The sequence below is a fragment of the Eurosta solidaginis genome, chromosome 2, assembly GCF_040869045.1.
Source record: "Eurosta solidaginis isolate ZX-2024a chromosome 2, ASM4086904v1, whole genome shotgun sequence".
Lineage (NCBI taxonomy): Eukaryota > Metazoa > Arthropoda > Insecta > Diptera > Tephritidae > Eurosta > Eurosta solidaginis.
In genome coordinates, this window is record NC_090320.1 from 101,484,733 (window position 1) to 101,512,267 (window position 27,535).

Genomic DNA, 27,535 nt, shown 5'->3' on the forward strand with positions numbered 1-27,535 from the left:
CAACTAATTATCAAATAATTGTTTTCTTAAAGAAGTCTCAAGCGACAATTAGGTGCGCCACAGTGACAGTATAAAACTCTACCGGGTACAACACCAACTTCATAATTGTAATTCCATGTTAGTTCTGTACCAGTACGAATATTTGTAGATGAAAAGAACGCTACCCAAGCAAAACGCAAGTCGTGTGTATCGACGGATACATTTTGTACGAAAAGTTTTGCTGTATGACAGATAAAATTTTGATCTGAACTACAAAGCGTTTTTAACTTGGAATCATTGACTGACGCCATCAAGTCTTTTTGCACAGGCCTCTCCCAATAGGAACCTATGTTGTTGTTTTTGCAGTAAAAAAAAAAATAAAAAAAAAAAAAATAAATAAAACGCTCCCCGAAGGTCGCTGTTCTTACTTACTGCATTTGGATTGAAATTGATTACTTGGCGCTCTTGCGAATCTTCATCAGTATTATGACTTGAAGTACTACGAGTGTAAGCTCATCATCATCTTCTGGATCTGGTGCATAAGATTCCTAAACCCATTTTTATATTAATAACCATTTGGCATACCTCGGTATTTTATTCGGAGATATATACCTCCTCTTCTTCAACCTCTGGCGGTTCCACATCAGATTCGTAACCCTCTTTATGTGTTCCGCAACTTCTTTATAATCCAATTCAGCAAAATATGCATCGCTTGTTGCGACTAGGAGTGCGCGTAATCGTATTCGTTGAACCATTTGTTTGTGTATTCTCTTTATCTGCTTCCAAAATAACATATTGACCCCAATAATCGCCAGATATCATCAAAAGATTCTGCATCGTTGTAAATTGCATGTATACTTCTGTGAAAATGGCATGCCTATCAGGATCTGCCGATGAGTAGCCAATAGTTGGCCCGAATACGCGCGCAATATTATCGATGGGCATTAATACTTCACGACATTCAGCTATACGCTGAAAATGTAATATTAAAAATGCTAAAGTATCACGATTTGCTTGCGGTAAAGCATCGACTGCCTTGAAAAGGTCCTTTTATATTTCAGCTTCAGATGGCTGTTGCACTGCATTACAAAAATCTTTCCACAAATTAGTGGGTATAAGCGGCTCGCGTAGGGAACACAAAAAATTTTTAACACAACCGCATAGCACATGTACGTCAATATTAGCGAGATGAGGTGTTCTTGCCGCGTAGGAAACGCTCTTTGAGTGCTTTAACTTCACGTTCCAAACCCGACACACGATAAATACCAACCTCATTGAGTCCGCGCGACTCAATTTCGTTAACGCAATGTACAATGAGAGCTGGTATCATCGGCGACACGTTCGGTGCATAATCGCTAAGATAGCCCTTTTGGATGTGGGTGTGCCTGATTGTGGCACACAGCTTACTGTTAGCGCCGAACGACAATCGGCATGACAACGTATCGAACAATCTCGACAGCGTACACCCACTGTACCAAAACAAATTTTTTTTTACCATGCGCGCAGGTATCAGTACGTATAAAGGTACGTGAAGCAAAATTGTGCTGACGCATTAGTTGCCCGCGTAAGCCTGACACTTGAGGCGAACATACATTAACACCTGGTCCACATTTGATAGCTGTCATTGGTGTTACTGGTGGTGCAGTGCCACCTTTTATATGGTGTGCGGGTAGGCGTAGAGCAACCAGCTTCTTGTGGACTGCCACCTTTATCTAAAGCTGAAGTTGCTGTAATCGGTACAGCAGGCATAGATTCAATTGTTGATTCCGCTCGTATAGCACCATTTCCATCTTGTGGTATAGTTACTTTGGTAGTAGTACAAATACGATCTGACCCAGGCGCCACATCAAGTGTATATTGCTTTACACCAGTGCCACTACGTCGGGTAGAACGCCTTGTGGCTGCACTAGGAGTTGTCGGCATACCAACACCACTAACACGTGAACGCTTACCACCCACGGATGGTATTATATTTTTAGGCAATGAAGGACGATGTTTTTGGCGTACATCATTTGTTGATGGGCGTACATCTAGAAAATCATCTTCGGATTGCGTAATTGAAAAATCTGATAGAAATGACCCTGTCGAATTAATATCATTCATCACGTTCATGTTCTGCTTCACGTCTTAATTTGCTTTCAACCTAAAGCAAGCGGCACGCATGGTACAGCTTCGTTTCTAAATCCGCCATTGATTCGAGTGCGGCATCTAATTTCTTTTGTATGCGTTGTGCTTCTTTTGCTGTCTCCAAGCACTCTTGGCGAAAGTGTTCTTGTAAACGTAATACACGTAGAAATTCTTCCTCCGCGGTGCCGTCAGTTAAAACTTGTATGTAGGTGGCATCTCCACCGCCAGTCACCTAAAAGGAAAATAGAAAGGCAAAAAATTCATTAATAAAGAGAAATAAAATTCAACAATGAAATTAAAATAAAACCTAACCTACGACATACTTACCGCGTGCGTTTTTTTTTTTTCCAATGGAAATGTCATATATTTTCTCACACGTCACGTACGGGTTTACAAGTTCACCACAGCATTGCATATACATACTGACAGTGGAACGAGAAACGAAAGAGTTGCCATGTTCGCCAACTCGACCACCAAATGGTTCGTTTCTCGACGCCTCTGTCCAATGTCCAAGCACTCATTTTCTCTTATATAGGACGACCACGATGATCCACACCACACCTTAAACCCCCCCCCCCCCCCCCCCCACCTAAGAAAATAAAATAAATTCTTTAAAGGTCAATTCATTGTTAATATTTAAACTGAGAAAAGGAAAACAAACAAGGTACTTCATTTATATATTTTTGTCTCCACATCTCACTGACACTTTCGGTGATGAATCCGCTTTCTGTGTAGGGAGAGCGACGCTGATGAAGTGTACTTTTTTGGGCACTCCCAGCACCGATAGGGATAAAATCTCATATGCCCATTCAAGTGGGCCACTAGTGATAAAAACGACGGTAGCGCTCGGTTGCACACGCGGCAGTTGAACGTACCCCGCGGAGGTGAACCGTGGGGTGGCCGGCGGAACCACAATACGCCCTCATAGCTGGCGTAAAACTAGCCATACCAGGCGATGGTGTTCCCGCGCATTTTTACTATTATCGGCGTTAGCAGAGCACGGAGGATACAGGGGTTCACGCGCCGCAATCCCTCTGCCACCGCCTGCTGCACAAGCTCCTCCGGCGCGTGACAAACGAAGGACCCCCTCCGCCGTTCCGGATATTGCACATCAGCCACTACCTGGATGGGCTCCTCGTCCCCAGCCTCCACCGTCACAAATATACTGCATTGGCTCCATTTCAAACTCAAAAGAAAAAAAGTGGAGAACAACCATTGGGAAAATTACTAAAATGCGTTATAATTTTCTTATACTTGGTTCCACGTTGCCTTTCGCATAAATATTGACAAAGAAGTAGAAGGCATGTACTCACCACAACCTTCCAGTAACGGGTCCTCCAAGTCCCGGTTACGCGTTCATAGCAAAAGGAATCAGGGCTGCCATAAATCCTTATAAGTACACATCACCAATAGGTATGTGCGGGTAGAAACCCATAACCACCATAATTTTCCACGAGATGGCAACCCGCAACACGATAATAGCATTCTCATTAGTGCTGTCATACTAAGAAAAAATACGGATACCGAAAATTAATACACAAAAGCAGTACCGAAAACCGCAAAACATCACAATCTGGACTGACGTGTTTTTCTATTTTTTTACTCATGTGGAACAAAAAAAAACATCTTGCAAACAAATTCCACATTTTTTTAACAAAGAAATTTTTTTTTGTTGTTTTTTTTACCCTTTCGGTTTTTTGGGTACTGTTTTCTGGCTGGGGGGCAGGACTTGTTGTTTTTCAACAACAAATATCACAAAAAGTCATTATAAGGGCTCGGTGCAAAAACAATCTGAGTCCCGAAAATAAATAATCCCGACACGAAAAAGTCCCGAAATTGGAAAAAGTCAACTTTTTCTACTGGCTTAGTGTGCTACTGCCCCAGTGACCTAGTTTTTTTTTCAAGGGCAAGCAAATACATATGTATATATATATATATATATCTATATATTCGCACGCCACAAACTCACCATACCAGCTGTCAGCTAACCAATAAATACACGACAGGGTTGCATGCAGTCTCAGAATGGTACGTGCAGATAGAACGCGTCGTGGAGAACGCATCGCCAATCTGCATGCAAGTACCGGCAGTTGGTACACTTTCGAATTTAATTACGATTTTCGCTATTCGTCATGAGCTGTCGCACAAAATTAAATCCATACCTTCGTCGGCCCCTACGCTTCGTTTTAAACTCGCTTTATTCATCTATTTTAACATACGTTTTGTAATAAAACACCTCCGCTTCACCCAACCAACCTCACGGCCGCTCGCCCCTGTACATCCATAAAATGCCACAGTTGCCTTGAGAGCGATACGACAAGTTAGACGCTGGAACGGAGACCTCGGCCTCTTCGTCCAGCCGAGAAAAACCTCAAACCCTCGAATCTGGAACGGAGACCTCTGCCTCTTCGTCCAACCAAAAAAAAACCGCAAATCTGGAACGGAGACCTCGGCCTCCATCCGGAACAAAAAAAAAAAAAAAAGAATAACAAAAAATGGTGCCATTCTGGAACGGAGACCTCGGCCTCTTCGTCCAGCCTTACTGGCCATCGATTATACATATATCACGTTCTGAACTTCTATATATTAGAGTTACGTATAAACCAATGGCAAGAAATATTCACTTCTAACTGTTCATAACCGCTAATTTTTTCATCTTAGCTCAGGTGGCATGCTAAGCAAGTCGGAAAGGATTCCCGGCCATTTTGTGTCGCAGACGAACTCCTCATTTAGATTAAGTTTAGTGTGTAAGTCTTATATTCATTTTTTCTCGTTTCAGCGGAGGTCATTGGCGGAAAACGATGTTGCGTATCGCAAGGGGGGCCGGCATGTTTAGGCAGGATGCCTAACTTTTCCGCACCTGATTGCGATCCCCCCAATGCAACTCTGCAAATCGATACTCGACTTAATTTATAACCACCCACACCATCACCCTCATGCATGTACATGTATGTACATGCACGTGCATGTGTGCTTTTTGGCAGCAATCATGCATATGCATGTCGGGGTTGATGTGTGTGTGCCTTTCCCCTCCAAAACGCAGGATTTTGCGGGTCAACGGTTGTAGCTTGCTATACAACCGCTTTCTTGGATTTCAACAGCCGTAATATATGCATCTGCCGCCAGCGATCTCTGCCGTGTTTCTACAATACAGTCAGGTAATATTGTCACCAAAATATTTTACTTCTATTCAATAAAACATATTATTATAACGAGAAATTCTCGCCTATTTGTCTATTTCTTTATTCAATACGCCATATTCCCACTGAGATCGGCCCCGGTGCGCCCACCGATTTAGGAGCAGACGCACCCCGGCCGAACAGTTTCCATTGCAGTCACAATCAACAAATCACAGGGCCAAACTTTCCACAATGTTAGTATTGACTTGCGTGCAGAATGTTTCACTCATGGGCAGTTGTATGTTGCAATATCGAGAACTGGGAACCCTCAGAATCAAACTATACTGCTACTTCAGATAAAAAAACTAAAAATGTAGTGTATTCTGAAGTACTTTAAGTTATAGAATTAAATAAATACCATATATATATATTTAGAGTAATTCTCTTTTCTAATATCAATAACATATCTCACGTATAATTTGTTATTATTTTGTAACACAATAAACATCCGCTTTGTGAGCAACATCGCACACGGGCTGCTAGTTCTTAGAATAGAAATTATTCCGGCTAACTATATAATGCTGAGGCGAAGATTGAGCAATTAGAAAGTACGTGTTTTGTATTAATGTTAACAAGGGGCATAATAGTTATAGGGTTTTATCGCATAAACGTTGCTTCTAAAATTGAAGAATGATAATTAATACTTTTTGTTCCAATGTTGATTATTTGTCAATGTTCAATTTTTATTTTTCCTACAATAATTATCTGTCAATTTTAAATTTTACATTGAGTTCTTCACATGCTGTTTATTCTTTGTAATAAGCTAGGCTATCTGAAATGAGATCTACATTATTTAAAGTATCATCAAGCAAAGAGTCTTCAAAATCACCGTTTGGCAATCACGTTAATGTTGGTAGCCATAACTTCGAAGTAGTGAAGGACTTCGGTTGAAGAGAACCATTTAAGATTTATTGTTTTGGCCGTTAATATAAAGAACTGTATCTATAGGGCATTGTACCGCCGCCGAAGAAAAAATTGGTTAACGGAAACCACGGAAAAACAACTGGTACGACGAAGAATGCAAAAGAATTTTAATAAAATTCGATAAGCCCGTGCAAAACTTATGTAAGAATTTTAACGGCGACCTCGTAAACGATGTCCAGAGAGTGCTTAGATTTCGCTACTCCTAAATGGAGACAGTGATGTACCGCACAGGGATGATGAGCCCGATCCCACAATCGATGATGATGGAATTAATGTCCCATCACCCGATTATGACGAAGTCAGAATAGCAATAACCACATTAAAAAAATAACAAGGCCGCGGGTGCTGATGGAATTCCTGCGGAGCTATCCAAATACTGCGGCGAGGAGTTGGTAAGGCGCATACATCAGCTTCTTTGCAAAATATAGTCGGACGAGTGCATGCCCGACGATTGGAATCTAAGTGTTCTTTGCTCCGTCCACAAGAAAGGAGATCCTGCAAACTGCGCCAGCTGTCGCGGAATGAGCCTTCTTAATATCGCATAAAAGGCCCTGTCAAGCATATTGTGCGAGGGATTGAAGCCCACCGTGAATCGGCCGTTTGGAACTTATCAGTGCGGCTTCAGATCTGGTAAATCTATCATCGACCAGACTTTCATAATGCGCCAAATTTTGAACAAACCCGCAAAAAAAAATAGACACACTTGAGCTCTTCGTCGATTTTAAAGATGCCTACGACAGCACCAAATATATATATGGCGCTATGTCTGAATTTGGTTTCCCCGCAAAACTTATACTGCTCTGCACAAAGGTGTTGAGAAACACCATCAGCTCAGTCAGAATTGGAATAGCCTCTCCGTGTCGTTCGAAACTAAAAGAGGTTTCAGACAGGGTGACCCTATATCGTGCGATTTCTTTAATTTGATGCTGGAGAAAATTATACTTAGTGCAGAACTTAACCGCTCTGGAACAATAGCTGTATTTCGTTGCTAACTAGTACAATTAAAACACTAGCTAGCTTACCGAATTGCATGGAAAGCAACAATAAAAAGTAATCGAGTTGAGTTGGCTAAGCGCTTTCAGTTGAAACCGCTTAGGTAATTGTCGACCTGATTTATAGTGTTGTATAGTGTTGCATATTCAAAAATAGGGCACTATTGTGAACGAGCGAATGAAATGAACATACGAATGTGCAGATAAACAAAAATAACAGCGTGGCGGCAGGGTGACATACATACAAACAAACACACGCATTTCATGTATTTTGTTTTTGTAATTCTCTGGTTGAGTGTCAAAAACATACGCTAGAAGTAGAAATGTCATAGCAGCGAAAAAAAGTAACAATTAGCTGATAAACCTCCACCATCTGTACGGTTTTGGCATAATGAAACTGTTTAGCTAGTTGAAGCGGTTTCTTCAAGCTCGCTTGAAAAAAAATACACGTAATATTCTATAAAAGCGTGCAATTGCTGGCGTATGAACACCCCCGCCGTAAGTTCAGCATACTTCAACCTGGTAAAAGAAGTGTAAAAGATGGATTTGATGGTGAATGAGGACAAAACAAAGTATATTCTGTCATCGAGGAAAGAGTCAGCGCATTTGCGCCTTAGCAAACACGGCACTGTTGACAGCCATAATCTCGAAATTGTAAAAGACTTTATTTTGTTTATTTGGGAACCCGCATTAACACCAACATCAGCTCTGAAATCCCGCGAAGGATCACTCTTGCCAATAAATGCTACTTTGGACTAGATAGGCAATTGAAAAGTATTGTAAAATGTTCTTTCTACAAGTCACTTATCGTACCCGCCCTGCTATATGGTGTAGAAGCATGAACATGGTTCACAACATCAAATAAAGCGGCTCTGGGAGTGTTCGAGAGAAAAGTTCTTCGAAACCTCTTCAACCTCTACGCGTTGGCGACGGCGAGTACCAAAGTGGATTTTATGATGAGCTGAACAAACTTTACGCAGACATCAACGTAGTACAGCGAATTAAAATGCAGCGGCTTCGATGGCTAGGCGCGCCTTGTTGGACGGCCATAGCTGTTTAAACTGTTATTCGCCAACTAAGTAAGTTAGTATAAACATGAAAACTATAATCTCCTCAAAAATTAATTAGATGGTCCCTGGCTAGAATAAAATCGGTTCCTTACCACAAAAATTTCTGCAGCAGTTTTAAATGTGTTCAGATGATATCCCTATCATCGCGCTCAGTGGCCTTTCGTGCTCATCCGCTTCCAGAACTAGGGGATAAACTCACCGACACAACAACAAAAGATGGAGTATGCAAAAATAAAAAAGAACTATGACAACTAAACTAAAACAAATTAATTAACAGGTTTCAAAATGTATCTAAATATTGGTGAAACTTAAATCAAGTTAAAATATCTCTCAAAACGAATGAATGAAATACTAGACAGACATACAAATTGCTACCATTGTAAAATATCAAATCTTATCATTACACACAATACAATAAATCTTTTATAAAATGTGAAGAAAAAATTGCAAGCATCGGAAAACAACACTGAAAACGCGTCAAGAAGGGAAATATGTAAAACTTTGAAACGAACAAAACAACAACAGTGATTACGGTTTTTTATCTCGCACCCAGCCTAGTTACCCAAAAACAGCAATAATGACACAGTGTGTTGCTACCGGCCACTCACCAGATTTCGACAGAGCTGTAACATCTAACAAGAAAATCACAGCAACAAAAGATTTATATTGGAAATTCTGCACATAATAAATACTCCCACATACAAAATAATGAACTACAAAACGGACGTAGGCCACATCGCTCATTTGTACAGGTAGTTACTGGAGAGTAAAGACAGTAGGACCACTCTTATTAGACGGTGTAGACGTCACAAAAATGTGTATACAAAATTGTGTTATTTGTGAAGGAATTATTTTGTACAAATTTGTTAATATTAAATTCATCAATATTTTTATGTTTTATGTGTCATTAGTGGCCCTGAGGACGCTTACCGGAGTGTAACCGAAATATATTGGCATCAAAAGCCGAACATGTTGTTTTATTGGTTTCTTTTTTAATCTTGAGCCAGCAAAAACCAAAATGAAAAACGAAAAGGTTGCTAAACTATCAAAACATAGGTATGCTTGTCGTAAGAGGCGACTAAAATACCAAATTGATTTAAGGGGTTACCAGCGCTATAAATGCTTCTACAACCCAATTGTCAACCTCACCTTCACGTGGCGAATCCTGTTTTATTAACAGCCGAGACTCTGGCGACCCCGAACTCATGATCTATGGGGTGGGAGATCGTCTTGTCCTAGAAGGATGCATGTGGTCATACCAAGGCGTCCGCGCTTAGCCGAACACGATTCGGATATAAAAAATAATAGTTTAAAAAAACTAAAAACACACGCTTTTATAGCTAACCGAACTAAAAAATAGAAAAAAATTTTCAATTAAAAATAGTTTATATAACAGTAGTAGAAGGTCAAACAATCATTTATAGTTAATCCCTCAAAATAAAATTATAATAAAATTTAAGTTATTAACAGAATAATTTAATTCAGATTAAAAACCGTGGGGTGCATTTGACTACATTTCATATCTTTCCTCTCAGATAGTTGCCAATAGAATGATTGTAACATTCAATATCAAGCACCCCACGCTTTTAACTGTGAAATTAATTATTCTGTTAATAACTTAAATTTTATTATAATTTTATTTTGAAGTGATTAACTATGAATGATTGTTTGACCTTCTACTACTGTTATATAAACTCTTTTTAATTGAAAATTATTTTCTATTATCTAGTTCGGTTAGCTATAAAAGCGTGTTTTTTTTAGTTTTTTTTTAAACTATTATATATTTTTAATTTTTTATTAATATTCATATTCAGTTTATTCAGTCTATGATTTACATCTTACAGACTAGATATAGAAATTATAAAAAAAAGTAAAAAATTATAATATGCATTGATAATAGCAAAAGAAAGTATATGCATAATAATAGAAAAAAGTTAAACTAAATATCTAAATGTAAATGCAAAAGTATTTGGGACTTGAAAACATCCCTCGACTGAGAGAAATCAATATTTAGCCATCTCGAAAGTTTATTGAATTCTGCTAGAGAGCGAAGAATAGGATCGAAAAGGACATAGTTCATTCTGAAAGAGGCCACATAAAAAGGTAGGGAAAAACGAAGTAATCTACTGGGCACATTGAACGTGATTTTCCCGAGCAGGTCAGGGCAGTTTACCAAACCTACCACGAGATCAAACACGAACATAAGCCCGTGCAGGGTTCTTCTAGAGTGCAGGGTTTGTAGGTTAATCAACGTACACCGAGACACATAAGAAGGTAGCGTGTCCTCGAAATGAAGAGATCCAAGCCCAAACCGAACAAATTTCCTTTGAACCCTTTCAATTCTAGCCGCATGACAGCTGTAAATAGGGTTCCAAATAACAGAAGCATACTCGAGCTTTGAGCGAACCAAGAAAATATATAAAGTCTTCCTGGTATAGGGACCCTTAAAGTCCTTAGTATAACGACGCAGGAAAGCAAGGTTTCTATAAGCTTTCGTCATAACTGATATGATTAACAAAAGAAAAATTAGTATCAAATACAACACCAAGATCAACAAATTCATTGACTGCATTAAAGAGACTGCTTTCTAAATAGAAATGTGAAACAAAATAATTACTGCACTTCGAGAGAGACATGTGAAAACATTTTTTAGCGTTTAGGTAGAGCATGTTAGTATTACACCAGTCAACTAGATTATTCAGGTCACGCTGCAAAATGGAAACATCTGAAGGACCATCAATCCTACGAAAGATCTTCAGGTCATCAGCATAAAGTAGAAAATTGGAAAACTGAAAGCAAGCACCAATGTCATTGATAAAGAGAACGAACAAGAGCGGCCCAAGGATACTACCCTGAGGAACCCCAGAGGTTGCCACAAAAGTGTGCGACTTACAATTCTCAATATCAACACAAAGGGATATATTAGACAGATAAGACTTCAACCAACTCAAGAATACCGAGTGGAAACCAATGAACTCCAATTTCTTCAGTAGAAGCTGATGAGACACCTTGTCAAATGCCTTGGAAAAGTCTGTATATATGCTATCCACCTGCGAACCGACTTTAAAGGCTGATATGCAAAAGTTCGAAAAAGAAGCCAAATTAGTGACTGTAGAGCGACCAGAAACAAACCCATGTTGGCGCGGATCTATAATGCTCTTAACAACAAAGAAAAGTTTTTCCTTAATAATTATTTCGAAAAGCTTAGAGCAAACTGAAAGCTTAGCAATGGGTCTGTAATTAGAGACATCATTCTTATTTCCAGACTTAAAGATCGGCGTGATTGACGCGGACTTCCACCTGGCAATAAATAAGCCAGAAGATAGAGAAAAATCAAATATGTAGCAAAGACGAATGCATAAAGTTGAGCTACAGTGCTTGAGAACAAATGCACAAAGTCCATCAGGGTCACGTTTTAGCGAAGGCTTTAACATGCACATATCTTTACTGACATCCTGCACAGATAATGCCAGTGAACCGAAATCTATGCGTTCAAATAAGTATGAGCTAGAGTGGAGGGTATCCTGAATAGTAACTTCATCTTCGAAATTAGATTTGAAAAATTCTGCAAAAAATTCAACAGTGTCATTTAGAGACTGTGAGCAATTGTCATTGTACTTCATGCAAATAGGAATATTGGAAGACCCCGCGCTGAAACCGAATAAAATTCCAAAATGCTTTTGGATTTTCTTTCAACTCCGATTCTACCTTACTCATATACCGATTATATAAAAATTTATCAAGAACATTGAACTCCTTCACACTGTTTAAATACTGTTCTCTAAGAGCAGAATTCGAAGAATCTGCCTTGTACAATTTTTCATATTTATTACGTTTGTTTTTCAACTTTTTGAGAATAATATTGTACCAGGGTAATTTATGTATTTTGGGGACTCGCCGAGGCACCTTATCAGAAAAAACCTGAGCCAACGTCCCCAAGAAAATCTCGAAACAGACACTAACATCATTAGACTGCAAAATAGTTTCCCAGGGTATATCACCGAAAGAATTATTTAGTTCACTAAAGTCAGTTGACCGAAAATTAAAAGAATGGATACTTAAATCCGAAGAGATCGGGATGGAATCAATATTAACAAGTAAGGATGGGACTGTCTTCGGCTGTGCCGAAGACTTCATACCTTTCATGAATGGGGCTGAACAATAATCTTATGACGTTCGTAATCTCCGAATAATCGGATGTATAAGATAAGAAATATATAATGAACAAATCTACATACCTAAACGATTTTTAACAAAGATACAAAATAAAAAATAGGTAGGTACTTTGTGTGAGGATGCAAAGTTTCAGGTTTTTTGTGGTCTGCGTGTAAAAACTATGACTACGAATCACGTACTTCAACAATATATGACGTAAACATAACTATTTGATGAATTTTGAAGGTTCTAGCCGTAAAAAAGGGGCAAAAAAATACAGTTTATGTGGGGTATATAATATATATACCACCGATCTCTATGATTTTTTCAGACAACAATATATGCTATATACGTAAGCATTTGGTGAAATTTGAAGCTTCTAGCTGTTAAAATGGGGAAGAAATTGCGCAAAGTTTCTTATCTGAACAATCGGTTGTATGAGATATATTCTATATATACCACCGTTCTCAATGATTTTTTCAGACAACAATATATGCTATACACGTAAGCATTTGGTCAAATTTGAAGCTTCTAGCTGTTGAAATGGGGAAGAAATTGCGCAAAGTTTCTTATCTGAACAATCGGTTGTATGGGATATATACTATATATACCACCGATCTCAATGAGTTTTTCAGCCAACAATTTATGCTATACACGTAACTATTTGGTGAAATTTGAACATATCTAAACGATTTTTAAGATAAATATAAAATAAACAAGTAAGGATGGGACTGTCTTCGGCTGTGCCGAAGACTTCATACCTGTCATGAATGGGGCTGAACAATAATCTTATGCCGTTCGTAATCTCCGAATAATCGGATGTATAAGATAAGAAATATATAATGAACAAATATACATACCTAAACGATTTTTAACATAAATATAAAATAAACAAGTAAGTTCGGGTGTAACCGAACATTACATACTCAGTTGAGAGCTATGGTGACAACATAAGGGAAAATAACCATGTAGGAAAATGAACCGAGGGAAACCCTGGAATGTGTTTGTATGACATGCGTATCAAATGAAAGGCATTAAAGAGTATTTTATGAGGGAGTGGGCCATAGTTCTATAGGTGGACGCCATTTAGGGATATAGCCATAAAGGTGGATCAGGGTTGACTCTAGACTGCGTTTGTACGATATGGGTATCAAATGAAAGGTGTTAATGAGTATTTTAAAAGGGAGTAATCCTTAGTTCCATAGGTGGACGCCGTTTCGAGATATCGCCATAAAGGTGGACCAGGGGTGACTCTAGAATTTGTTTGTACAATATGGGCATCAAACGAATGGTGTTAATGAGTATTTTAAAAGGGAGTGGGCCTTAGTTCTATAGGTGGATGCCGTTTCGAAATATCGCCATAAAAGTGGACCAGGGGTGACTCTAGAATGTGTTTGTACGATATGGGTATCAAATTAAAGGTATTAATGAAGGTTTTAAAAGGGAGTGGTGGTTGTTGTATAGGTGGTCGCCTTTTCGAGATATCGCCATAAAGGTGGACCAGGGGTGACTCTAGAATGCGTTTGTACGATATGGGTATCAAATGAAAGGTGTTAATGAGTATTTTAAAAGGGAGTAATCCTTAGTTCCATAGGTGGACGCCGTTTCGTGATATCGCCATAAAGGTTGACCAGGGGTGACCCTAGAATTTGTTTGTACAATATGGGTATCAAAAGAAAGGTGTTAATGAGTATTTTAAAAGGGAGTAATCCTTAGTTCCATAGGTGGACGCCGTTTCGAGTTATCGCCATAAAGGTGGACCAGGGGTGACCCTAGGATATGTTTGTACTAACTAATTAAAAGGTGTTAATGAGTATTTTAAAAGGGAGTGGGCCTTAGTTCTATAGGTGGACGCCGTTTCGAAATATCGCCACAAAGGTGGACCAGGGGTGACTCTATAATGTGTTTGTACGATATGGGTATCAAATTAAAGGTATTAATGAGGGTTTTAAAAGGGAGTGGTGGTTGTTGTATAAGTGGTCGCATTTTCGAGATATCGCCATAAAGGTGGACCAGGGGTGACCCTAGAATTTGTTTGTACAATATGGGTATCAAAAGAAAGGTGTTAATGAGTATTTTAAAAGGGAGTAATCCTTAGTTCCATAGGTGGACGCCGTTTCGAGATGTCGCCATAAAGGTGGAGCAGGGGTGACCCTAGAATTTGTACAATATGTGTATCAAAAGAAAGGTGTTAATGAGTTTTTTAAAAGGGAGTAATCCTTAGTTCCATAGGTGGACGCCGTTTCGAGATATCGCCATAAAGGTGGGTCAGGGGTGACCCTAGAATATGTTTGTACAATATGGGCATCAAACGAAAAGAGTTAATGAGTATTTTAAAAGGGAGTGGGCCTTAGTTCTATAGATGGGCGCCTTTTCGAGGTATCGCAATAAAGGTGGACCAGGGGTGACTCTATACTTTGTTTGTGCGATATGGGTATCAAATGAAAGGTGTTAATGAGTATTTTTAAAAGGGAGTGGGCCTTCGTTCTATATGTGTTCGCCTTTTCGAGATAGCGCCATAAAGGTGGACCAGGGGTGACTTCAGAATATGTTTGTACGATATGGGTATCAAATGAAAGGTGTTAATGAGCATTTTAAAAGGGCGTAGGGCTTAGTTCTATAGAGGGACGCCTTTTCGAGATATCGCCATAAAGGTGGACCAGGGGTGACTCTAGAATGAGTTTGTACGATATGGGTATCAAATTAAAGGCATTAATGAGAGTTTTAAAAGGGAGTGGTGGTAGTTGTATATGTGAAGACGTTTTCCAGATATCGACCAAAATGTGGACCAGGGTGACCCAGAACATCATCTGTTGGATACCGCTAATTTATTTATATATGTAATACCTGCCAAGATTTTAAGGGTTTTTTATTTCGCCCTGCAGAACTTTTTCATTTTCTTCTACTTAATATGGTAGGTGTCACAACCATTTTATAAAGTTTTTTCTAAAGTTATATTTCGCGTCAATAAAACAATCCAATTACCTTACCTAGTTTCATCCCTTTTTTCGTATTTGGTATAGAATTATGGCATTTTTTTCATTTTTCGTAATTTTCGATATCGAAAAAGTGGGCGTGGTCATAGTCGGATTTCGTTCATTTTTCATACCAAGATAAAGTGAGTTCAAGTCAGCACATGAACTAAGTTCATTAAAGATATGCCGATTTTTGCTCAAGTTATCGTGTTAAAGGCCATGCGGAAGGACAGACGGACGACTGTGTATAAAAACTGGGCGTGGCATCAACCGATTCCGCCCATTTTCACAGAAAACAGTTAACGTCATAAAATCTATGCCCCTACCAAATTTCAAAAGGATTGGTTAATTTTTGTTCGACTTATGGCGTTAAAAGTATCCTAGACAAATTAAATGAAAAAGGGCGGAGCCACGCCCATTTTGAAATTTTCTTTTATTTTTGTATTTTGTTGCACCACGTCATTACTGTAGTTGAATGTTGACAAAATTTACTTATATACTGTAAAGATATTAAATTTTTTGTTAAAATTTTACTTAAAAAAATTTTTTTTTTAAAGTGGGCGTGGTCCTTCTCCGATTTTGCTAATTTTTATTAAGCGTACATATAGTAATAGGAGTAACGTTCCTGCCAAATTTCATCATGATATCTTCAACGACTGCTAAATTACAGCTTGCAAAAGTTTTAAATTACCTTCTTTTAAAAGTGGGCGGTGCCACGCCCATTGTCCAAAATTTTACTAATTTTCTATTCTGCGTCATAAGTTCAACTCATCTACCAAGTTTCGTCGCTTTATCTGTCTTTTGTAATGAATTATCGCACTTTTTCGGTTTTTCGAATTTTTCGATATCGAAAAAGTGGGCGTGGTTATAGTCCGATATCGTTCATTTTAAATAGCGATCTGAGATGAGTGCTCAGGAACCTACATACCAAATTTCATCAAGATACCTCAAAATTTACTCAAGTTATCGTGTTAACGGACGGACGGACGGACGGACATGGCTCAATCAAATTTTTTTTCGATCCTGATTATTTTGATATATGGAAGTCTATATCTATCTCGATTCCTTTATATATGTACAACCAACCGTTATCCAATCAAACTTAATATACTCTGTGAGCTCTGCTCAACTGAGTATAAAAATAGGTAGGTACTTTGTGTGAGGATGCAAAGTTTCAGGTTTTTTGTGGTCTGCGTGTAAAAACTATGACTACGAATCACGTACTTCAACAATATATGACGTAAACGTAACTATTTGATGAAGTTTGATGAATTTTGAAGGTTCTAGCCGTACAAAATGGGGCAAAAAAATACAGTTTATATGGGGTATATAATATATATATATATATTTTATCAGACAACAATATATGCAATATACGTAAGCATTTGGTGAAATTTGAAGCTTGTAGCTGTTAAAATGGGGAAGAAATTGCGCAAAGTTTCTTATCTGAACAATCGGTTGTATGAGATATATACTATATATACCACCGATCTCAATGATTTTTTCAGACAACAATATATGCTATACACGTAAGCATTTGGTGAAATTTGAAGCTTCTAGCTGTTGAAATGGGGAAGAAATTGGGCAAAGTTTCCTATCTGAACAATCGGTTTTATGAGATATATACTATATATACCACCGATCTCAATGACTTTTTCAGCCAACAATATATGCTATACACGTAACCATTTGGTGAAATTTGAACATATCTAAACGATTCTTAAGATAAATATAAAATAAAAAATAGGTAGGTTCTTTGTGTGAGGATGCAAAGCTTCACGTTTTTTGTGGTCTGCATGTAAAAACTATGACTACGAATCACGTATTTCAAAAATATATGACGTAAACGTAACTATTTGATGAAATTTGATGAATTTTGAAGCTTCTAGCCGTAAAAAATGGGCAAAATTGACAGTTTATATGAAGTATATAATATATATACCACCGATCTCTATGATTTTTTCAGACAACAATATATGTATATACGTAAGCATTTTGTGCAATTTGAAGCTTCTAGCTGTTAAAACGGGGCAGAAATTGCGCAAAGTTTCTTATCTGAACAATCGGTTGTATGAGATATATACTATATATACAACCGATCTCTATGATTTTTTCAGACAACAATATATGCTATATACGTAAGCAATCGGTGAAATTTGAAGCTTATAGCTGTTAAAATGGGGTAGAAATTGCGAAAAGTTTATTATCTGAACAATCGGTTGTATGAGATATATACTATATATACAACCGATCTCTATGATTTTTTCAGACAATAATATATGCTATATACGTAAGCAATCGGTGAAATTTGAAGCTTATAGCTGTTAAAATGGGGTAGAAATTGCGAAAAGTTTCTTATCTGAACAATCGGTTGTATGAGATATATACTATATATACAACCGATCTCTATGATTTTTTCAGACAACAATATATGCTATATACGTAAGTATTCGGTGAAATTTGAAGCTTCTAGCTGTTAAAATTGGGCTAAAATTTGCAAATATATATATATATATATATACTATATATATATACTATATATACCACCATATATATACTATATATACCACCGATCTTTATGATTTTTTCAGACAACAATATATGCTATACACGTAAGCATTCCTTGAAATTTGAAGCCTCTAGCTCTTAAAATAGGGCAGTAATTACGAAAAGTTCCTTATCTGAACAATCGGTTGTGGGGGATATATACTATATATACGACCGATCTCATCAATTTTTTCAGGCAACAATATGTGTAATATACGAAAGTATATGGTGAAGTTTGAAGCTTCAGCCTGTTAAATTGGGTAAGATATTACAAAAATCCTCTTTTTCTGAAAAATCGGTTGTATGGAGGATATATCCTATAGTGGTCCGATCCGGTCGGTTCCGACAAATGTCTAATCGGACATCCAAATACACCCGCTCACCAAATTTTATCAAGATATCTCAAAAATTGAGGGACTAGTTTGCATACAAACAGACAGACGGACAGACGGACATGGCTAAATCAACTCAGCTCTTCAACCTGGTTATTTCGGTATACTTAATGGTGGGTCTATCTATTTTCCTTTAAGGACTTACAATTTTCGGTTTCGTGACGAAATTAATATACCATTTCATTTTCATGAAAGGTATAAAAAGGGTAAAGACGAGCGGAACATGATGCCTATCAGGTTCCCACAACGGAAAAATGCTTTCAGAGAGGTTAAAAATCGAATTCTCATCAACAAAAACAAGATATAAAAGCTTAGCAAGTGCAATAAATACAATATTAATTTGAATGAGATTACAACTTAAGAGGCGATCTATAAAATTTATGTAAAGAGTACGCGTAACATTAGCCGGAAACATAATACCATTATTTTGGAGATCTAACCAAGTAAAATCGGGTAACTTAAAATCCCCGAGAATACAAAAATGAACATCACAATTAGTTAGCAAATATAAACAATGTTTTCAATGTGAGAGTTGTATAAGCTTTCCGCGCTATTTGGTGGAATATAAGATACACAAATGAATATAGATCCAGCGGAACCGATTATGCGAACACAGGGTTGGTCAATTAACGAATCATTGTGTGAAAGTTGATATTCCCAGTAGCGTAGATTTCTTTTTATGGCGATAAGAACTCCACCTGCTTTCCGGTGCCCAGTCTTTACAGAGTCCCTGTCTTTCCGAAAGGTATGAAAAAGACACGGATCAAAAAACTCTTCGTCGAAAAAGTCAATATTCAGCCATGTTTCAACGAGGACGAATACGTCATAGTCCAAACGGGACGTTACTAACAGAATTTCTTTAGATTTTGTGCGCATACCACCCATATTTTGGAAGTAGCATTTGAGGGAGGTATCATCCACATTAACAGGAACATTAAGATAATTATTAGGATGAGATCCAATTGCACTACATGTCACTGAATTTACCATGGAAGAAACGAAATGGCCGAACAATAATATCGGGCGGCCACACGTTTGGAATCAAAATTTTGTCATAGAAGGCCGTAGTAACTCCAAGCTTGAAGTTCACGCTCTATAAACTATCCAGCGGAACACCACTTTTTATTAATTTACGGCAGGATAAATGGCTCCGGTCAACACCGGCATACTTCGAAACATAATCAATGGCGTTCAATTCAGAGACAGTTGGTTTGAAAGAGGAAACATGCAGCCATTTCTTCTTAACAACAACTTCGAGCTCAGCTTTTTCATTACGGCCATAAATGCTCCTAATGCTCCTTACCTCATTGCCATTATTGACCCGCACCGTGTTATTATGATTGTAGGGAATAGAAGTAAGAGGCGCAGAGGTAATAGTAGCAACACGAATAGTATCAGTATTACTATCAGATGGGGTGGCTATGCGACTAGCATAAGTTGACTTGTTAGACGGCGCGACTGCGTGCATAGAGGAAACAGCAGATAGAGAGATAGTCTAGGTAACACTGTCAGCTACAGCAGAGTTAGCTATGCTATAGATTGGATTAAACGTCTTACAGGCATTGATACTGTCAACAGTGCCAACAACACTCTTTGCGACCGAAACTATATCAGCTGTCACTTTAATAGACTTCATATTATTGCTCAATTCGACAATTGGAGCACCATTATCCCGGATATTCTGCTTGCCGGCATCGACTGCCTTGACAGAATTATCTTTGCTACCATTCTTTGCTCTACCTTTACTCACATTTTCGTTTTTGTTATTGATTTTGTTTTTGTTTCTGTGTTTGCTCGCAATATGACGCAGATCAGTGAGCTGTGATGAGAACGAGGCAAGCGCACCAGCAACACTTTCATCGTAAAGCTTGCATAAATTAGTAAGCTCAGAGCGCACAAGTTCCATTTCACCTAATAACTGGTTTTATCTGCTTGCAGAGAGTGCATGCACGCAACTGCACCGGCCTGCTCTGCTCGCAGACTTTCCAGTTCGGCAAGAATAGCTGATAACACTTGATGTAGCTCATTATCATTTGCAGAATTTATTTGGGGTTCATGCTGTTGTTGTTGTTGATGATGTTGTTGTTGTACGGCGAGAGCATTACGCGGAGATAGACCAACATCACGATGAGCAGCCGCACTCTCGCCACAAATATAAATTTCAACAGAGCATTTGAAATAATCCAAATCAGCAGCCAAAGTGCCAACAACACAATGCAAGTGATAAACTTTTTTGCACTTCTCACACTGCACACTGCTTTGAGTGCGTTCAACTTTATTTCCACAAAGGCAAGGCATAATTGGGAGTAAATTAAAGTTAGACAAATCGAACTACGTATGTAACAACGTTGGAAAAATAACAAGAGAGGCTGAATCAAGCACAAATCGTTTATTAATAAATTGATTGTTTAAATATCAAATTGTTTTATAATTTCATGCATTTGTGTTACACAAAATTTATTGTTTCAATTTTAAATTTGCAATTAGTAATTAGAAATACACAAATTAAACAGATAGAGCAAACGAAAATCAAAGGCACAGAGCTCGAGTAAAAACACGTCCGTACACGGCAAATACTGTTTTTAGTTCAAGTAATTTTAAAAGTTTTAGTCGAGAGTGATAAAACCTCGAAACGCCAGCTGTCCATGGATGAATCCAACCCCACGGCACCAAAAAGGGCCAAGACGCAGGGAGGCTGGACGCGGTCTTTCGCTGAAATTGCCAAGGGTCGGCAGATCATGCGCATTATAGACGAGAGCAGCGAAGATGGCATGATCCCGAAACAACAGTGGAAGGGGATCGAGGCCGCGATCGCTACGAAGGCCGTTTAGGTTAAGAAAGACAACCCTGGTCCACCGCCATCTTACACCGATGCAGGGAGTTCCAGGACAATGTCAAGCTAATTGCCTGTGACGACGCCAGGACCCCCAGCGGATTAGGGGGTCAGAATATACCCGCGGTAGGTATGCCTGTCGTAAGAGGCGACTAAAATACCAGATTCAAGGGGCTGTGTAGCGCAACCCTTCAGGTTGCCAGCGCAATATATAGCTTCTCCAAACCCAATTGTCAACCTCACCTATCCGCGGCGAATCCTGTTTCACTAACAGACGAGGCTCTGGTGACCCCTAGCTCCTCATGGAACTTGGGGGTGGGGAGGGAGGGATGGTCTGAAGGTTTAATGTGGTCATATAAATCGTTCCCGAGTGGGTCGGGCTAGCACCTTAATGGTGCTGTGTTACCGGAGCGTACCGGATTTGTATCCAGCAAAGGACCATCACATCGATAACACTCCCAAAGCCTTCGGGGAGTAACCTTATCGCTACAGCAACAACGCCAGGTCGGTAAACCTATATAGGGCCGCCGTCACGCTGATAGGGGTGGTATATCGGGGCGCGCGCCTCAAGGTAATGGAGGCGCGTGATATCCACTCACGACCAAGGGCTGGAACCTGGGTTCCAGTGACGCCAACGGACCCAGCTGACATCCTGGAGGTGCTCCAGGAGTACAACCCGCCACAGGTTTGGAAGTCAACCCGGATAAAACCGAGCTTGTCCTCTTCACGAGGAGGTACAAAGTACCAAATCTTACACCGCCAAAAAATGGGGGTACGTTCTTATCGTTTAGCGATCAAGTCAAATATTTGGGAGTCATTGTGGATAGGAAGCTATTATGGAGTGACCATATAGTGGAGCGATCCAAGAAGGCAGTAGCAGAGCTGTTCACCTGCAAGAGGGCGATTGGCACCTCCTGGGGATTCTCCCCTAAGGTGACCTACTGGATTTACACAGCCATTGTGCGCCCGATTCTTCTTTATGGTGCCTTGGTCTGGTGACCTTCACTAGCTAAAAGTACCTATCTTTAAATGCTTCAAAATTTGCAACGGAGCTTGGAGCTCTGCATTACCGGGGCTCTCGGCTCCACTCCAGATTCCGATACATACATACATAGATAGATACAGGCCAAACTAATAAAAGCGTGTTAAAAAGGGCTCCAGTATGCTCTTTCGTAGATGTGCCATGCATCCACTTCTATCATTAATAAAATAATGCGTTTTGCGCAAAACGCATTATATGCAAGGTTTCAAATCTACGGCCATTTGGGGTCGTCATAAGTTAAATTGACCTTATGTCCGTTAACCTTATGTCACCCCAGCATCACATTATTGCATTGTCATCGAGCCTTGATACGTGTGCAAAGCTTCAATCAATTTATGGCCATTCACCTTATGGCCGTTGACCTTATGTCACCAGACCATCACATTAGCGCATTATCATCGAGCCTTGATACGTGTGCAAAGTTTCAATCAAACTTATGGCCATTCAAAGTGGTAATAAGGCCAATTGACCTGGATACATAGATACATAGATAGATACAGGCCAAACTAATAAAAGCGTGTTAAAAAGGGCTCCAGTATGCTCTTTCGTAGATGTGCCATGCATCCACTTCTATCATTAATAAAATAATGCGTTTTTGCGCAAAACGCATTATGTGCAAGGTTTCAAATCTACGGCCATTTGGGGTCGTCATAAGTTAAATTGACCTTATGTCCGTTAACCTTATGTCACCCCAACATCACGTTATTGCATTGTCATCGAGCCTTGATACGTGTGCAAAGCTTCAATCAAACTTATGGCCATTCACCTTATGGCCGTTGACCTTATGTCACCAGACCATCACATTAGCGCATTATCATCGAGCCTTGATACGTGTGCAAAGTTTCAATCAAACTTATGGCCATTCAAAGTGGTAATAAGGCCAATTGACCTTATGGCCGTTGACCTTATGTCACCACACCATCACGTTAATGCATTGTCATCGAGCCTTAATACGTGCTTCTGTTTTTAAAAATCAAGAAAGTTGATAGTAAGTTTTTGCAGAACTTCGAAACGTAAAAAACGTCGGTTTTTACACTTTTTCAAGCAATACCCTTGATTTTTTTTTCTTTTTTTTTTTTGAATTTTTTCGATAAAATTTTGAAGCATCGCTGAAACGCTATGGAATTTAAACTGAATGTTGTTTTTGAGACGAAGATTCTAAAAGTATGAGCAAAATTAATGTGCCCCTCCAATACTCAAAACTATCATCAATCAAAGTAGCGATACTTTTTTTTGTCATTTTCAATATTAACAGTTTTTGCTTATAGCTTTTTGAGGCAACTGAGTATTGAAATTTGGATTATGCACGATAATAGCTTATCAGGGACTAAAAATACCTGGGGCTTCAAATTCGATGTGCTCCTTTCAGTTTTGAAGGTAGAGGCGGAAAAGTGGAAGCACTTGGTTGCGTAAAATTTTTTCAAGAGCATGTTTTTTTGTGGGCATAGCTACAATTTTACTTTTATCACTTCATACCCGTTTGCTAATTTTTTCTCTACAACACAGTGGTATACCATCAATTGCCTCATCTTGGAACATTCACGCAAGGAAAGTTATTGATGTTTGTACATGGGGCAAATATACGAAATTTCCGACAAAAATTGGCAATCGTCAAAAAATGTGGATTTTTTTTTTTTTTTTAAACCAGGTTTTAATTAAAAGTAAATGAAAAGAAACACAAATTTGGTACAAAAATTAAAAAAAAACAATAAAAAATTGTCTACACTTTTTGACGATTGCCAATTTTTGGCGAAAATTTCGTATATTTGCCCCATGTACAAACATCAATAACTTTCTTTCGTGAATATTCCATACTACTGTGGTGTAGAGAAAAAATTAACAGACGGGTATGAAATATTTGACGGTTACTCGGTTTCATATTTTTGCCGATATCTCTAATACTATGTTCAAACAGAAAAATAAATGGAGGCTATTTCGATTTAAATTGAGTGGTGTTCATACAACTCTATTTAGCTTACACAATAGTAATTTGATAGCTGGATGGCTCATCTCTACAGTAACAACATATCTTTGTTGAGACTGTCAAAATGTGCGTGTTGGTATTAGGTGAATGAAATGGAATGAAAACATAAAACTTTGAAATTTTTGTGTGTTGTAAGAAAATGTGTTCAATGTTTTGTTTTGATTTTGATTTTGCCATCTTCTTTTGACAGTCCCTACTCCAGTGAAATGAAAGACATAAAATCAGCTGATGAAATGAGCCAACCATATAGTTCAGCCATGCGTAAGTGACGTTTAAATATACTCAATAAACACACTTTCCAATGTTGCATTTGCAGGTTGAAACAATTTATTACGCAATTTTTTTTAAATTGGCAATTTATTATTACAATTTATTATATGACAAATTGCGTAATAAATTGCCCAAACAGTATAAATTGCCAATTTGGTGTGTGTTTGAACCTAGTATAAAACCGGGTTTCGGGTATCAACAAAATTTTACCTAAATATACGCCACATAGATATGTACATCCTGATAAAATTTCAACTTAATCGGTTAAGAAGTGTTTAAATCAGTAAAAAAATTAAGGTTTTCCGGGTTTATATTTTTATCAATATGTCCAAAATCGGATCTCGGGTATTAAAACGTTTTTACCTAAACATACTTCGTTCACATATCTATACGTTTTCAAGTTTCAAAAGAATCGGTAGAAAGGTGTTAAAATAAATGTGTTGCAAACTTTGCAGTAAAAAATATTTGGCGGTTATTCGGTTTTATATTTTTACCGATATCTACAAAACCGGACCTCGTGTATCAAAAAATTTTACATAGCTAACAGCTGCATATATCTTCAGAAGTGTTGAAATAAATGTATATTTAACATTGCTACCTCAATTTATATATATTTTGCTCGATCTTTTGACAATATCTTTTTGAGGCATCATGTAAGACGAGTAACGGTGATGCAATTTACCCCTCTATGTTCCTAGCAAAAAGTTATTTGCGTGATACAATGTTTCAAAAAAAAAAAAAAAAAAAATGTTTGTCTCCAAAAAAACCAAAGTTTGGCGGATTTCCCCATGTGTCTGTTTTTTTTTAAATAAACAGAGTCGCCCCTGATGATGCTAAAATTTGACAGCGAAACGTTGGGCAGAATGGTGAATTGAATTCTTTCATTTGCACTAAAATAAATGGATCAGCCAAGCCTGAAATAATTCATAAAAATATAATTTGAACTGATCGAAAAAATTACAACTATATTCCAATTATTTTACTGCGTAACCTCAAGCCACGAACTCTATGCAATGGAACGAGTTTACAAATAAAACGAATGCATAACCATATCCTCGAGGCAATGATCATCACGGGTCCTGCGGCCAGAGAGATATCGTTCGTGCCCCGCATACCTATGATTCCAACGGATATGCCTTTCCAATATAAACGTTTACAATTTCCTGTGAAGGTTTCCTTTGCAGTCACAATCAACAAATCACAAGGCCAAACTTTCCACAATGTTAGTATTGACTTGCGTGCAGAATGTTTCACTCATGGGCAGTTGTATGTTGCAATATCGAGAACTGGGAACCCTCAGAATCAAACTATACTGCTACTTCAGATAAAAAAACTAAAAATGTAGTGTATTCTGAAGTACTTTAAGTTATAGAATTAAATAAATACCATATATATATATTTAGAGTAATTCTCTTTTCTAATATCAATAACATATCTCACGTATAATTTGTTATTATTTTGTAACACAATAAACATCCGCTTTGTGAGCAACATCGCACACGGGCTGCTAGTTCTTAGAATAGAAATTATTCCGGCTAACTATATAATGCTGAAGCGAAGATTGAGCAATTAGAAAGTATGTGTTTTGTATTAATGTTAACAAGGGGCACAATAGTTATAAGTTTTATCGCATATGATTGGTCGGATCTCTATGCTTGCACTGATGTCGATTCGGCTATCTCTATATTTTACAGTACGCTTGATAGCTTCTTTGATACCTGCATTCCTACTCGCTATACCCTATGTTCGAATAAGCCCCCTTGGTTTTCAAGGCAACTTATCAGACTTAATAACATCAAATCTAGGCTTTATAAGAGGTTCAAGAAATCTGGAGCATCTGCTGACCTCTCTAAATATCTAATAGCTCGTTCTAAATTTCACCGTCTTAATCAGCTTTGTTATAAAAATTACTTGAGTTGTTGTAAAGCCCATTTTTTTAGAAATCCAAAAAAGTTTTACAGTTTCGTAAATTCAAAGCGGAAAACTTCTGGGTATCCTTCCTCATTAACCTTTGGAGGTAAAGAAGCTTGCACTGATGACGACGTTGCTGAACTATTTTCTGAGTTCTTTAAGTCCACGTATTCATCCAGTGGTTTACATTCTGGTCAATATCCCTATCGCTTAGATAGCTCGAATTACATTAGGAATCCTGCTATTGATGGTAATATTGTTCTTCAGAGTCTTCAATCTTTGAAGCCCACCTTTTCTCCGGGACCGGACGGTGTTCCTAGCTGCGTGCTTAGGTACTGCGCCGAAAACATGTATGAGCCTATTTTAAAATTATTTGAGCTATCTCTGGGATCTGCGTCATTCCCGGCACTTTGGAAACAGTCTTTTATTATACCCCTGCATAAAAAAGGTAGTAGGTCAAAAGTTGAAAACTACAGGGGTATTGCTAAACTTTCAGTCATTCCTAAAGTCTTTGAACAGATTGTCACCAATCAACTGCAATATCAGTGTTCTAGTCTTTTATCTCCATGCCAACACGGTTTTATTCGTCAAAGGTCAACCACTACAAATTTGCTTGTATTCACCTCTATAGTTATGGAAGGATTTTTAGCGAACAAGCAAACGGATGTCATCTACACGGACATCAGCAAAGCATTTGATACCGTCAACCACGAGTTGCTTATTCATAAGCTTGATTTACTGGGCTTTCCGTTTCACCTATTAATGTGGCTGAAAAGCTATCTTTCTAACCGGACCCAAAAAGTCCTGTTCAAGTGCAATCTGTCGGAATCGTTCGGAGTTTCCTCTGGCGTACCCCAGGGAAGTCATCTAGGCCCTTTGCTCTTTGCCCTTTTCATTAATGACTTGCCACAGACAATATTATATTCCCATACTATAATGTATGCGGATGATGTAAAACTTTGCTACACTTACTGTCCTACCGATTTGAGTTCCTTGGATCTTCTTCAGGCCGACTTGGACTCGTTCTAATGTTGGTGCACAACAAATTTATTAGCTTTAAATTGCTCTAAATGTAAGCATATGACATTTCACCGAGTGAAGCCAGCATTGAAATCTTATGTAATAGATGGTACGCCTTTGGAGCGTATATCTATT

The 27,535-nt window shown here is 38.3% G+C and overlaps 1 protein-coding gene and 1 pseudogene across 5 annotated transcripts in view; one reads left to right on the plus strand and one right to left on the minus strand.

Annotated features, from left to right (window-relative positions):
* Positions 1-27,535, plus strand: part of vari (MAGUK p55 subfamily member vari) — a 767,475-nt gene that overhangs the window by 309,491 nt on the left and 430,449 nt on the right. The gene's annotated exons all lie outside the window — the stretch shown is intronic.
* Positions 673-20,246, minus strand: LOC137239234 (rac GTPase-activating protein 1-like; annotated as a pseudogene).